This window comes from Callorhinchus milii, unplaced genomic scaffold (genome assembly GCF_018977255.1).
Source record: "Callorhinchus milii isolate IMCB2004 unplaced genomic scaffold, IMCB_Cmil_1.0 Scaffold15, whole genome shotgun sequence".
Lineage (NCBI taxonomy): Eukaryota > Metazoa > Chordata > Chondrichthyes > Chimaeriformes > Callorhinchidae > Callorhinchus > Callorhinchus milii.
This window is the reverse complement of record NW_024704756.1, coordinates 7,396,128-7,409,892: the sequence shown is the minus strand read 5'-3', so window position 1 is coordinate 7,409,892 and position 13,765 is coordinate 7,396,128.

The window sequence follows — 13,765 nt, the reverse complement described above, 5'->3', positions numbered from 1 at the left end:
CAAAAGCTGCCTCATATAAATTTTGGATTGAAATATCTAAAATTAATTCAACACCAAATTAGGTCTGATGACTTATTTTATGAGACTTCCAAAATAATTATTAAGAGATTTTTCAAAACCACGGATGTATTTTCTCACTAATTTTAGAAAACAATAATGGGCCAATTGCTAACTTTTCAGCTTAGTTTCTCTCCCTCCGGTCACTTTTTAATTTTCTTCCTTCTTCTCCCAAAGGCATTGACTTATGTTCAGCCACTCTCTCTCTCTTGCCCAAGTGACTATTTTTCCTGTGTGAGCCAGACAGTAACTGTTGGCAGGCAATTCAACCATGGAAAACATCACAGCCTAGCCTGGTCCTGCCCTCTTCCAGTGTTTGCACATCTGAACACTCTTCCTGGATAGCAAACAATGCAATACAATACCAATACAAAAGAAATTGGTCACTCAATCCAAGACTGTTTGTGCGACACTGCTGTGCACAATTGGCTGCCGCGTTTTGCCTATAAAATATACAGCCAATTCACTTTACAGTGTATTCTGTGAAGCACTTTGAGACCTCTCAAAGTCGTGAGAAGGCGTTATATCAAATGCAAGGATTATTAGTATTATTATCATACGTTTACATTTATATAGCTCCTTTCACGTCGGAGGATGTCCAAAGACACTTAATACTGGCTTGGCACCGAAGTGCGAATTCTGATTGATTTCCCATTTCCTCCCTTCCTGGTGTACTACTGAGTCCAATTCTTAACCCATACCCCCTATACTTCTGATTCTTTGCTTAAAGGATTTTGTGAGACCAAAACTCAGCAGCGTGAATGTTAATGCAGCCTTAGAGATTCCATGACATTTTGTGTTTGATTGGATGGAATAGCATATTCTGGACGTTGATCATTTATTGCTGCTTTGGATGACATTCAACATTACGGTTTCTTACTTTTCCTTTTCAATTACTGTGTTCACAGATATTTGATTTATTTTCTCTTGATTTTTGTGCACTATATGGTCTCCCCAGCTGTGAGATTCGACAGATGATCAGCTCCCAGCTTTCAGCCATCGTTGCTCTCTAGTCTCTCTACACTCTGACCGGAGATGATGCTTGTAGCCTGGGGCTGACTCTCCAGCAATGCTCCCTCTCTCTCCTTCCCTGTGGAGGTGTTCTCTGGACTCCACCTCTGCACCCCCTCTTGATAATACAAAAGAGCAGACAGTCACTGTGTCGAGAATCACAAAAGACTGAAAATCAATCAATTTCACAGCATAGTAGCTGAGAATTCCAGCACTCTACAATGTAATCTTACAAGAACACGAGAGGTAGATATGAAGAAGGCCCTTCAAGCTCATTTGATCTCAAACTTCCAGAATACCTACTTTAGTTTTCATTAACTGCTGTGCGCAATTGGCTGCCGTGTTTCGCCCACAAGGGTACACTCAATTCACTTTATAGTATATTCTATGTGTAGCGCTTTGAGACGACTAGAAGACATGAAAAGCACAATATCAAATGCAAGGATTATTATTATTATTAGACTATTTCACTTCACCTGTTACTTAAATGAGTCTAGTGCCCTATCATCTTGGTTAAACATATGAATTGTTGATGTCCCCAGATTTCTCACCAGAAATCTGTACCAGGAACTCTAGCCTGAGTTGGTGCCTCCAGGAGAGGAGCAGAGAAGATAATGAGGGAGAGCGGGAATTTAAAAAAAAAATTCTAACATAATGAAAAGGAATTCTCTCTGCAATCCATACGAGATGCCATCAAGTATTTAACTCAGCTTTATGCAGTGTTGAGTGATGCAATGCGTGTTGACGCTCTCTGTAAATTACCAAGCCAACTCAGCACTTCGGAAGCATTCAAGCGAAGCAATTAAGTACAGCATCCGACAAATTAGTTTATAACTTCAGTCCAGTCAATAATAGGAGCTTTGATTATACTCATGCTTCACACCTGTCTATCTGATGCTCCAAATACAAATTTTAAAGCCTTGTTACAGTGAAAAGTGAGCCCACTGCCGATAACATATCTTCTTATTTGGTCCTTTGAGAGGGGCACGTGTTATTTCGAACTCACATCCTCAGTCTGAGCTTGTGAATCTCTTTTAGCCTTTTAGAATTGTAAGATGAGATTTTTTTTGTTTGGTAATAGAGGTCACAAGTGACACCAGAACTGCAAGCATCAACAGGACCATCTCAGTCTGTCTGCTCACAGTTTGCTGAAGACAGTGACCTTCTTATACTTTCTATAACCTCGGGTCACGAGAGCCGTAAACAGTTTAAAACTTGAAAGAAATGTAACAGTGCAGTAAGACTGTCACCAGCGAACTTGTTGCTTCACCGAATCCTCTTTCCAATTGGGGTGCAGATGTATTTGAAGATGTACTGAAAGCAAGCAAGTAAAGAAATGCAGCTTGTGATGTTTCCTTATCTGGTGAGTTAAGTGAATTGCTCTGCTGATTTACATACTGCAGCATATCTTATATTGATTCAGGATATATATTTTTCCGTTTACATATTTGTCATCCTTTTCTGTCTTACTTGTTGTACTGTTGTATTAGAAAATCATGTTAATTAAATGCTGTTATGAAATGATGAAGTAAATAAATGTTGTCTCTTGTTCATTTCGGAGTGCAACTACCTCAAGGCAAATTTGAAGCATTTATCCGAAAATTTGATGACAAATTTCAGTTGCAGAAAACAGCAGGAAAACAGATCTTGGCTTGTGTCATCCTCTCATCATGTTCCCCCACCCCATCCTTTGGTTTGGTCAGCCGGGTGTCTGACACATGCAGAAACCCAGTATCCAAACCAGACAGATACATATTGTACCACATATGTGGTGCAATGCACTGGTGATTTGTCCATGCACAAAGAAGGAACTAAATAACACATTAGATCTCTGTGAGCCAGTGCAAACTCAATTGGTTGAATGGCCTCCTTCTGCGTTCTAGCTTTCTGAGTTTCTGTGTCTAATTTTCTTAATGGGATTCATAATTTGCAGTATTTCTTAATAAAGAATTGAAGTTGTGCAAGTAAGAAATCTTTCCCTAGCTGGTCATGCCTCATGAATTTTTTAAAAAAAAAGAAATCCTGTTAAGAAACAGCAGACCTGTAAAGCAGATAAATAAAATGAATGAGGATCTTTTGCATGCTGATTGCTAAAATGCATCCTCTCTGTTTAAACCATTCTAAATGGATAACCAAGAGATTGCCAGTGAGTGATGGACCTGGTAATGATCACTATTGATTTACCATCAAATTATATTGTAGATGGTTCTGACCTAAATATCTCACTGGATAGTGGGATTTTAATTTATTCCATTTTTACATATTCGGATAATATTCTGAATCCTTCCAAGCTTAATCCACTTTCTTTTACAAATGTTGGTAGAGCTCCACTTTAATTTATTTTGTTGGTTGCTATTGTGTGCTTTGTGGCTGCCCAGACCAGTTGAATGCCAATGTGGTATAATGCGTATTATCAGTGTCTTTTGGAAAGTGGTACGAATTATCATGGTTAAAGAAGCATAATTGCGTAATGGATGATCTGATTTTAATTATTTAAAAGAAAATTGGAAGGTTTTGAATTTGCTTTTGTTCCCAAATTAAAATGTTTAGGTGGTATGCTCCTGTAGAAATGTTTAATCATAATCTGTACTTTTAAATTATTCACTGAACAATGCACTGGGGTGTGAAGAAGGTTATTTACTTTCGTTAACAATTATTGGTCGTCACAGCTAGTTGCTCACCAACATAAGATGAAATATTTCTTATCCATGCTGATCAATTCCCCATATCTTCAGCTGCTTCTTACAGATTAATACTAATTTATTCTTATGCCTATGGTGAATGGAATAACCTTCTGCTTTGCACCTACAATGATATCAATCACCCTTGCATTGGTTTCTTCAGGGCCAGACTCTTTTATATTACCCTAACTCGGGGAGTATGGAGTTTGTAAGGCAAGCTTTTGAGAATCATGATTTCCCAATCTCCATTTACCAACACAATCCATTCCATTTCATTCAGCCTTGAGCTCTTTAAATTAAAAGGTTATGCATTGCCCTGAAAATGCCTTTCCATTGCAGAGTTGAGCATGACTTTTTTTTTAAAAAAAAGGAAGTGTTGTGGATATCAGATCTACATTTGGTAGACCGACCAAATGAACCTGTGATTCACAATCCACTTTATTCATAAATTCAGATAGAATTTGGTACCACATGGTACCTTCCTGTAAAAAAAACTTTCCATTTTCCTCTTGTGCTGAAGATTCTAGCTGATGCTCAAGTGCGGTACTTTAGATCTTGTCCACATGACCTTTGGTGATTGACCAGCCTTGCTGTTATCATTGAACTATTTAAGGATAAGGCACATGCTATCTGAGCTTGACTCTGTCCTCATGTAATATCCACAGGCATGTCATTTCCAGCAGACATTACTGGACAGACATTGAAAGCAGGAACTCTGGTTATATCAGGCAATGAACCAAAATTGTATATTGATTGTACATCATTTCTCACTTGTCCCAAAGGCCCTGATTCATGGTGCAGAATAGTTCCACAGATCAGCGTATCTTCTACTTACTCAAGTGGCAAAAGCTTCTGTTGTCTTCAAATTAGCTTTTGTGAGTGGTTTGGGTGCTTCTATTCACAAACTGAGTATAATCCACATAACATAAGTTATGACCTTCAATAATAATCAATAGATAGACGCATCAATGCAGGTAAACAGATTGGTTGGGACAGTTGATATTGATGTATGCTTCAAACTTGTATGTTTGAACTGATTTTTGTGGCAATAAAAGGTGTTTCAGAATACTGCATGAAAGAATAGGGGACTGTGAGCTTATTGAAACATTCAGTTACACTTTGTCTTTCAATTGGCTCCATGGCCCCCTTTACCAACATAGCACACTGGAATTTAGATGAGTCGAAACCTAGTTTCCAGAAGTAAATACTTTAACATTCTTTGATGTTAATGATTAAACTTTTCATTACACATTTGTGTTTCACTGGAACTTGTGCTTATACACATACGTAATCCCAGCTTTTAATATAAGGTTATTCAACATGTGTTTAACAATGTACACAACAATACATATGATGCCAAAAAAAACATTATTTATTCACAATAAAGATTGCATTCGTGCATCAAAAATTCAGCCAAATCAAAATTTTAGCTGGAAAATCACTAATTAATCCATTGAGAACCGACTAACTTTCACTAGATTAAAATACAGTAATGTATGCTTCCCCTTTGTACCAATGAAACATTTTGTTCTAAAGATTTGAGAGAAACTACATCTTGGTTAAGCTGTTCAAATCTATTTCTTAGAAATATATAAAATTACTAAACCTTTAAATAATTCACAGTATTTCGTTATTAAAATCATAGGAATTTTTATACATATTAAACATTGAGCTCGAAGTGAAATGTGTTTCTTTTCCATCGCCATTAATACAGAGACAACTGATATCCAATATAATGTGACTTTCTGCAGGTGCAGTGGAACTCATTTAATCGAGAATTTAAAGTCAAAGGAGCTATTAAAAGAATATCAAATTGTTAGCAGCACCATGGTGTTCTAGTGTTGCCTGAAGTCTAAAATATAATTGGATAGTATAATGTTCTATGTGTCCTGTACTTTATTTTTCATCTTATTTGTAACATTTATCATTTTGATTTATAGAATATTACATTGAAACTGCCATATGTAAACTACAATGTATTTTTATTCCCTGATTTTCTCCTGTTCTGCAAAAGATATGAGAGTAAAATAACCATTTGAATATATAACTTATAAATGAGTTACCAATTGTGTAACCAAAGAGAGCAACAAGTCCATAAACTTAATTCAGCCATTGGCCTTGAGACTAAGCCAGAGAAATCAGCGCCAGTAAATCAATGTTTTTCTATCCTAAAATCTTACAATTGCTTTGTGGTTTTTTTTGCTTTTCAGTTTATTAATAATAGTAATAATCTATGCATTTGTTATAATGCCTTTCACATCGTCGAGACATCTCAAACTCTTCACAGGATATATGCTGTGTATTTTGTGATCGAAAGTTTACCTTAGTTTATTGTATATTTACCCCACAAGATACAAGTCCATTTTACAAAAAAGGTTTGATCGATTCCAAAAATAAGCTCAGAAGATGCCAGATATCATTCCTTGCCTGTAACAGTCTTCTGCGGGAACTTCCTCCAGGACAAATTGGTTGAGAAATTTGAGTACCTCAATATATTCATGATGGAATAGACCTGCCTTCTTTTTATTCTCTTGAGCAATGCATTGAATTCCAATCCAAGTCTTTGGTCTACAATCAAGCTCACCATATACTACGTGAACATATTCCAGTAATTGGAATCCTGCTGCAGGGCTTTCTGTTGCTACACAAGACAAGAAATGCATTGATTCACAATCTTCTAAGTTAAGTTGTCATAACTTCACGAAAGAATATGCAGAAATAGTAACAGAGTAAGAGGAAGCTCAGTGGCTTGGGAACAGAGAGTTACTTGGAGGTAATCCAGCTGATGTGAGCGAGGTTAAAGTTCTACAGCTTCCAGAAAGAAAATCTGGCAGCTTTTCCCTTCCTTTGGGCATTTCAGTTTGGAATGAAAAAGTGATCCACTCTGCAGTTATTTCTTTAAGATTAATAGTGTGGCCTACGTCATGCTTTGTTCTAACTGAAAATAAATTGGTACTCTTTTGTACAGGTAAAAAAATGTCTGTGCCCTGAAATGAGAAATTGTAAATGTATGTTTCAGCATTTTTAAAACGCCTCTTGTGATTCATCCCACATGATTGCTAGTTATTAGACTCAAGTTCCTGCAAGTTTCCAGAGTTGCAAATTAATATTCTGTTAACATTAACTTGTTGGTTATTAATAAATCCAGGGATTAAGATCAGAACATTTCTAATACAAATAGGGACAGTTCTTCTGCTCAAAAGATTCAAAAAGGAAACCATTTAATAAGAACAGATTTTTTTTAAATTTAGGATTTGTACTGATGCATCTTGCTCCATCCCTTGCTTCCTTCAAGGCACATCTCAAGACCGTCCTCTTTGACCGTGCCTTCAAACACCGCCCTCTCTCCGCTCGGGCTCAAATCCCTGACTATCCAGCGCCTTTGGACATCCTCCCAACCTGAAAGGCACTGTACAAAAGTAATTTTTTTTGATATTGTATATTCTGAAGCAAAGACATTGAGAAGTATTAAGATTCTATAGATATAATGATGATTGGAAAATGGGACTTCAGGAAAGTATTGATCGACCAGTGGCGCTGGAGCATAGCTAATTGAGAGTGGTAGGAGGAGTAAATTAAACATGGAGAGGTATTCCGGTCTTGATCTGCTTTGTGACAGCTCTTACTTTCTGTATGTCGTCCTTCACATCTTTGCTGCTGTGCCATCTGGTTCTTTTATTCAATAAACTGCTTGTAACAGGAAGCAAAAATCTAAGTTACAGAGCACAGTGCACAAGCTGATCAGAATATTCCTGTCCAGCTACCTTTGGACTGACATTATGAGCCTATTGACCTTCACCCTACTGATGTCGTAACATTCATTTGTGTTCTGTTTTTCAACCAATTAGTATTTCATAATCATCGGTACTTTAAAAAGTAGTTCTTAATTAACAATCATTTAAATAATAACTATTTATAGCACATTGTGTCATTTTAATCAAAGAATAAAAGGTTGTGATTTTGTGAAGCCTCATCCTGGTTGTCTTCATGTTCTTTTATGAGTCATATTAGCAGATGCACATTAAAGTGAGGGTGGGCACTCTACAACAACAACAACAACTTGGATTTATATAGCGCCCTCCACGTTGGACGGCATCTCAGAGCTCTTCACAGTAACGGATCCCAGGGCCGAGCCAGCGGGAGGGGGAGGAAGGTGACCAAAGGTGCAGTCAAAAAGAAAGGTGTTCAGCAGAGACCTGAAAATGGAAAGAGAGGGGGCGAGGCGAAGGGAGTGAGGAAGGGAGTTCCAGAGCCTCGGGGCATAGTGGCTGAAGGCACGGCCACCGAGGGTGGAGCAGAGGACTCGTTCTACTACAAAAAGACTACGGGCTTTTTGAGTGTGGTTAGTTTTATGGTCTCTCAGTATCCTTGTGTCACAGTGTTGTTGTTGTTCATTTCCTCACAAGGATTGAGTGAGCTACAGGATGTTCCTGTGTTTAAATGTAGCTATTCTAACATCAGATTTTTTATTGTATCAAAGACATATTGTAGAACTGAGGAACCTTATTGGGTTCCTTGCTAAGTTATTACGTGAGACATGTTGTGATTGGAAAGCCGTACTAATCAGAGAAGAACTGCCAGGCTAACATGCCCCACGCTAAGCACAGAGCAACACTCGGCACTGAAGTCATAAAGAAGTCTAGAGTAGATTTCATTACCTTCTCAGCTAACTGATTTTTGAGTGAAAAGATAACCAACTAAACTCTGGACTGCCGGATGACTTCATTGCCAAGTATTGCTCTGCACTTCACATGGGGGCAGGTCAATTTGTCAGTTCTTCTTCCCTGATCGGGAATCACAATATGTTCCATATAATGACTTAGCCAAGGCTTGAAAAAACTTATTAAACTGCCAAATATAAGATACTACTGTGAGTTGATTCCTTGTGAATCAAGCATGAATTGCAATTTGAATAAGTTGCTGTTTTAAAGTTACTCAACATATAGAAGTCATATACAGACAGAATGCACCACGGGTATTAATACGACACTCCGTATCAAAGGGAGAGGACCACCTCGCACAGCGCAGGCAGCTCTCGTGAATAAGTGAATAAAATAAAAAGGATAATGTCATGTCCTACATTTCAACATCTGTCAACGTTGTTCGCTTCTCTCAGTCAGAGAACAGTAGGGGCATAGGGTTAGGGAGAGAAAAGAAACATTCACCACTTGTTTTCTGATTGCTATCCAGGAACCTCTGCTGGAAGGCTGAGATCAATTATGCTATGCTTGGCAAAGATCAGCTAACACAGCCCACAACAACAACAACAACAACAAGATTCCATTTATAAAGCGCCTTTCACGTCAGGAGGACGTCCCAAGGCGCTGCACAGTTGGGTCATGACCCGAGCAGGGGGGAAATGGTCAGGGTGAGGGGAGGGAAGGGAGGGAGCGAGGAGGGGGGAAATGGTCAGGGTAAGGGGAGGGAAGGGAGGGAGCGAGGAGGGGGAAGAGAGTCGAGAGGGGAGCTGAAGGCTCGGTCAAAGAGAAAGGTTTTGAGACCGGCCTTGAAGGAGGAGAGGGAGGAAGCAAGGCGAAGGCACTGAGGGATAGAGTTCCAGAGCCTGGGGGCTGAGAGGCTGAAGGCCCGACCACCGATGGTAGGGCGATTGGGGCGGGGGACGTGGAGCAGACCGGAGCCAGAGGAACGGAGGGTACGGGCAGGTAGGTAGGGGGATAGTAGGTCGGAGAGGTAGGAGGGAGCAAGGCCGTGAATGGCCTTGTAGGTGAGGATGAGGATCTTGAAATCAATCCTCTGGGGGATGGGGAGCCAGTGGAGGCCAGACCAGAGATTGTGCTCTGGACGTTCCAAGTTGGAATGGTTTAGTGACTGTGCATTGCATTCACTTCCTCAACCACAGGGAAGCTCAGCATCAACATTTCAAGAAGGTGGCAGTGTAAGAAAGGCTGATCTTCAGAGACCACACACTGCTTTTGGCATATATTGCCTAACCCGAGCAGCAACCCAGAGCATGGCGTAAATACATCTTTTGTTGCACCTTGGATAACATTTAGAGTTAAATGCTGCTTTCAAAAGGTTTCCAGGTAGACTAAATGAAATTCGGAAAATGTTCCAATTCAGTCTTTATGGGAAAGCAAGTGGGAAAATTGCTTCATAAAACAAACAAGAGACGCAGTGTTTCTTCTGAGTTTCAAATTGCAAGTTAGAGTATTAGAGTACACATGAGACACCACATAACGTAAAAGAAATCCCTCTAATATTTTTACTTTTCGAAATCCTCCAAAATAATGCAGTTGGAAGGAGAGTTTGGTGATACTGTGGTCTCGCGTCAGCGCCTGATTGACTTTTGTAAGCGTCTCCGCACCTCAGGCGCTGACAGCATCATCATCCAAGACTGCACTCTCCACCTCTCAAAGCCAGTCAGGAACCTCGGTGTTCTGTTTGACCCTGAGCTGTCCTTTCTTGCTCATATCCGTGCCACACCTGGCACCGCCTTTTATCACCTTCGAAACATCGCCAGACTACGGCATTACCTCACCCCTCACGCTGCTGAAACTCTGGTCCACGCCTTTATCACCTCAAGGCTGGACTATGGAAACTCTCTCCTCGACGGCCTTCCCGGCACCTCCCTCCACAAGCTGCAGGTCATTCAGAACTCTGCAGCTCGTGCACTGTCCCGCACCAGGCTTCGCGACCACATCACTCCCACCCTCGCTCGCCTCCACTGGCTTCCCATCCCCCAGAGGATCGAATTCAAGATCCTCATCCTCATCTACAAGGCCATTCATGGCCTTGCTCCCACCTACCTCTTCGACCTACTATCCCCCTACTTACCTACCCGTACCCTCCGTTCCTCTGGCTCCGGTCTGCTCCACATCCCCCGCCCCAACCGCCCTACCATCGGTGGCCGGGCCTTCAGCCTCTCAGCCCCTAGGCTCTGGAACTCTATCCCCCAGTGCCTTCGCCGCTTCCTCCCTTTCCTCCTTCAAGGCCGGTCTCAAGACCTTTCTCTTTGACCGTGCCTTCAGCTCCCCTCTCGACTCTCTACCCCCTCCTCGCTCCCTCCCTTCCTTCTCCTCACCCTGACCATTTCCCCCCTGCTCGGGTCCTGGCCCAACTGTCCAGCGCCTTGGGACCTCCTCTCGACGTGAAAGGCACTTTATAAATGAAATCTTGTTGTTGTTGGTGTTGTTGTCTAATTATATATACCAAGTGGCTTGGAAGGTCTGTAGTGACAATGAGAGGACCCACACCTTGACAGACGTGGACGAAGAGAGCAGTAGGGTGATAATTGAAGTGGTTGATGGAAGGTCACCAGATTAACTGCAATATTTCATGTTGTTTTCTTAACAGATTATGGAAGGATTGCTAGAAGAAAATTGGAACGCTATACTGAAATGTGCATTCCAGGAGCAACTTGGAAAAAAAAATAGATTGGGAGGGTAAGTAGGTAATAAATTACAAATGATGTATATTTTTATACGAAAGAGTCTATAGAAACTGTTACTCTAAGATATTTATAACGGCTATAAAATAAACCACTGTTTGACAGAATATAAAACAGAAATATTAACCACTGACAAGCTAAAGTTGCAGTATGCTTCCAGTAGGTTATTTATAGGTTTCGACTCAAAGTTATGAAAGCATAGCCCACAAGCACAAGCAGTGGAACGCCTGACACTCATCCAGATGGTCACAGTTTGAATTCCAAGGCACCCTGTCACTCAAACCTACCTGCTACTTTTGTGAGAAACTTTTCTCACTTCTTGGCTGGACACATAATTATCATTTATGGAAGGAGAAAAATGGAATACTGTTATTCTACCCCTGTTATTATTGCTATTATGATACTGCAGTTTAGGTCACTGCATAGAGGTCATTTCTAAGTCAAAATATATGTCACTCTTAGCTTCTAAGTAGTTTTCAGTGATTAGAAAGACCAATAACACTGCCATGTTACATTTTAATGGATGCTATTTTTCTAAGTATATTGGAATATCCCAATTTAACTATTTTCTGCAGGTGGTGGACATTTTGTGCATCAGGTATCTTGTCAAGCCATTTCTGAATTGTCATTAAAATTTCCAGTTGCACCAACGATTATTCTAAATATGCTAAACATCGTGAGAATGTATGACCACCTGTTCCTGTACTTTAGTTTTCACATCCAGGTTATCCCATTTCAATTGTCTGCTTGCTTGCTTACTTCTACCCTTAAATGTTAGGATAATGATAAGTTTTGTTTTGAACAATACACAGATATAGCTTCATGATTTTAACAAATCCAGTTAAAGCGAATAGAATAAAAGCAGCTAATAAAAAGAAATACTGGAACACAAGCAAGAGAACACACAGTCACTACACTTTACGATGTATCCTTTGAAGCGCTTTAGACATCTCGAAGATGTGATAAAACGCTATAACAAATGCAAGGATTATTATTATTATATTGCAAAGGAATCCATTAAAGTCTCAGCTAAAATATAGAAGCCGTTAAACATTTAATGTTGACAGTATAATTTAAGGAGGTATAAAGAAATATGATATAAGAATGGAAGAAAACATCAAATGAGAGAAGGTCATTTGACCTTGTACCACTCATTCCACAGATCACATACAATCCACTCTATCATGGGTTTAAGATTCTGCAAAGTTTTTCCTCAGTTAAAGCAAAACTTTATATATTATCTATTCGTGATTGTTTGCCTTAGTGTGATATTTCTATGATCCCAGTAGGTTTGAAACCATCATATTCTATGATAGTAAACTTGAATTGTGTTTGTTTTTTACTCTTCGATGATAACTGGTTCAGTTCTGAGTGTCTCCTTATTCATAGAACCTTAACTCTCAGAATTAAAATGCTGTTTTCATTTTACCCCCTCTTCAATTTCCTTTTGAATCGTATGCAAAGCATTTTAATACATGAATGCAAAAATCAATAATAATAATAATAGTATTCGGTAGGGTGTCCAGAACTGGATGCAATATTTGTCACTTATTAAGCATAGACTGCCTATTTTGTACTTTTTTCAGACAGAAACAACAAAAAACATTTTTTTGATGATGTAACTGTTTTGTAAATAAGAAGGAAACAAGAACAAATACTATTAGCTTTACTTCCATTACCCCTGGATATTCCTGCCTCGATCCCTCCACCTTGTCCCCTCTTTGGCCATTTTCAGATCACATCTGAAGACTTTCTTTTTCCTCTTCAACCGTGACTATGGTCAACTCCCTTTATTCTCTGGCTCAGCATCAAACTACATTATGGCTAAGTGCTCAGAGACACTACTCCCCCATGAAAGGTACTATATAAATGCAAGTTGTTCTTTACTTCAAACTGACCCATCTGACCTGATAGCATTATAGAGTTCACCAGTCTTTCTGTATGGGGATTGTGGTATGCGCTAAGCAAAGTCATTGCTCATTCAAATTGACAGATTAGCCATTAGTGTGTGTATTTTCAATTACATTCGTGTCATTTTATGGTGGGAAAATGAGTGCCAATCAAATATTTTTGAGACTCAGCCAGGCTGCAGTTGGAGTGTTATAAATGATCTCTGATCTCTTGGGTTTGGGAGGAAACAATCGTCCAGGATTCACCCACCAGATCACCATCAAGCCATCCCTGCTGGAAGTTTCACACATATGTCAAGGTCAGATGAAGACAGGATGGGGCTTGGCTCTGCTTCTCTCCACAGTCAAACTGCTTGTCTGTCAACAGTTGCCTGTCATTAACTCCCACATGAGTAATGGTTACTTGGGCAAAAAACTGGAAGGTGTTTGGCATGTGTGGAACCTGGCCCCAGTGTTGATATGTATGGAGTCAGCATTAAATCAGCATTCAGTAATAGCGATTTTTGAAACGATTGCAATGCTGACCTGATTTATTTATCAAGTTACTAAATTAAATTGAATGAACAATGGAAAATAGATGAATTTTAAATACTGTAATTGACTAAAATTTGTGGAGTGAATTAAAGAAATACGTTGACTTGGGGTTGGGCTTCTTACACTATTGACTGAATTGAATAAATAGTTCAGATATTTATTTC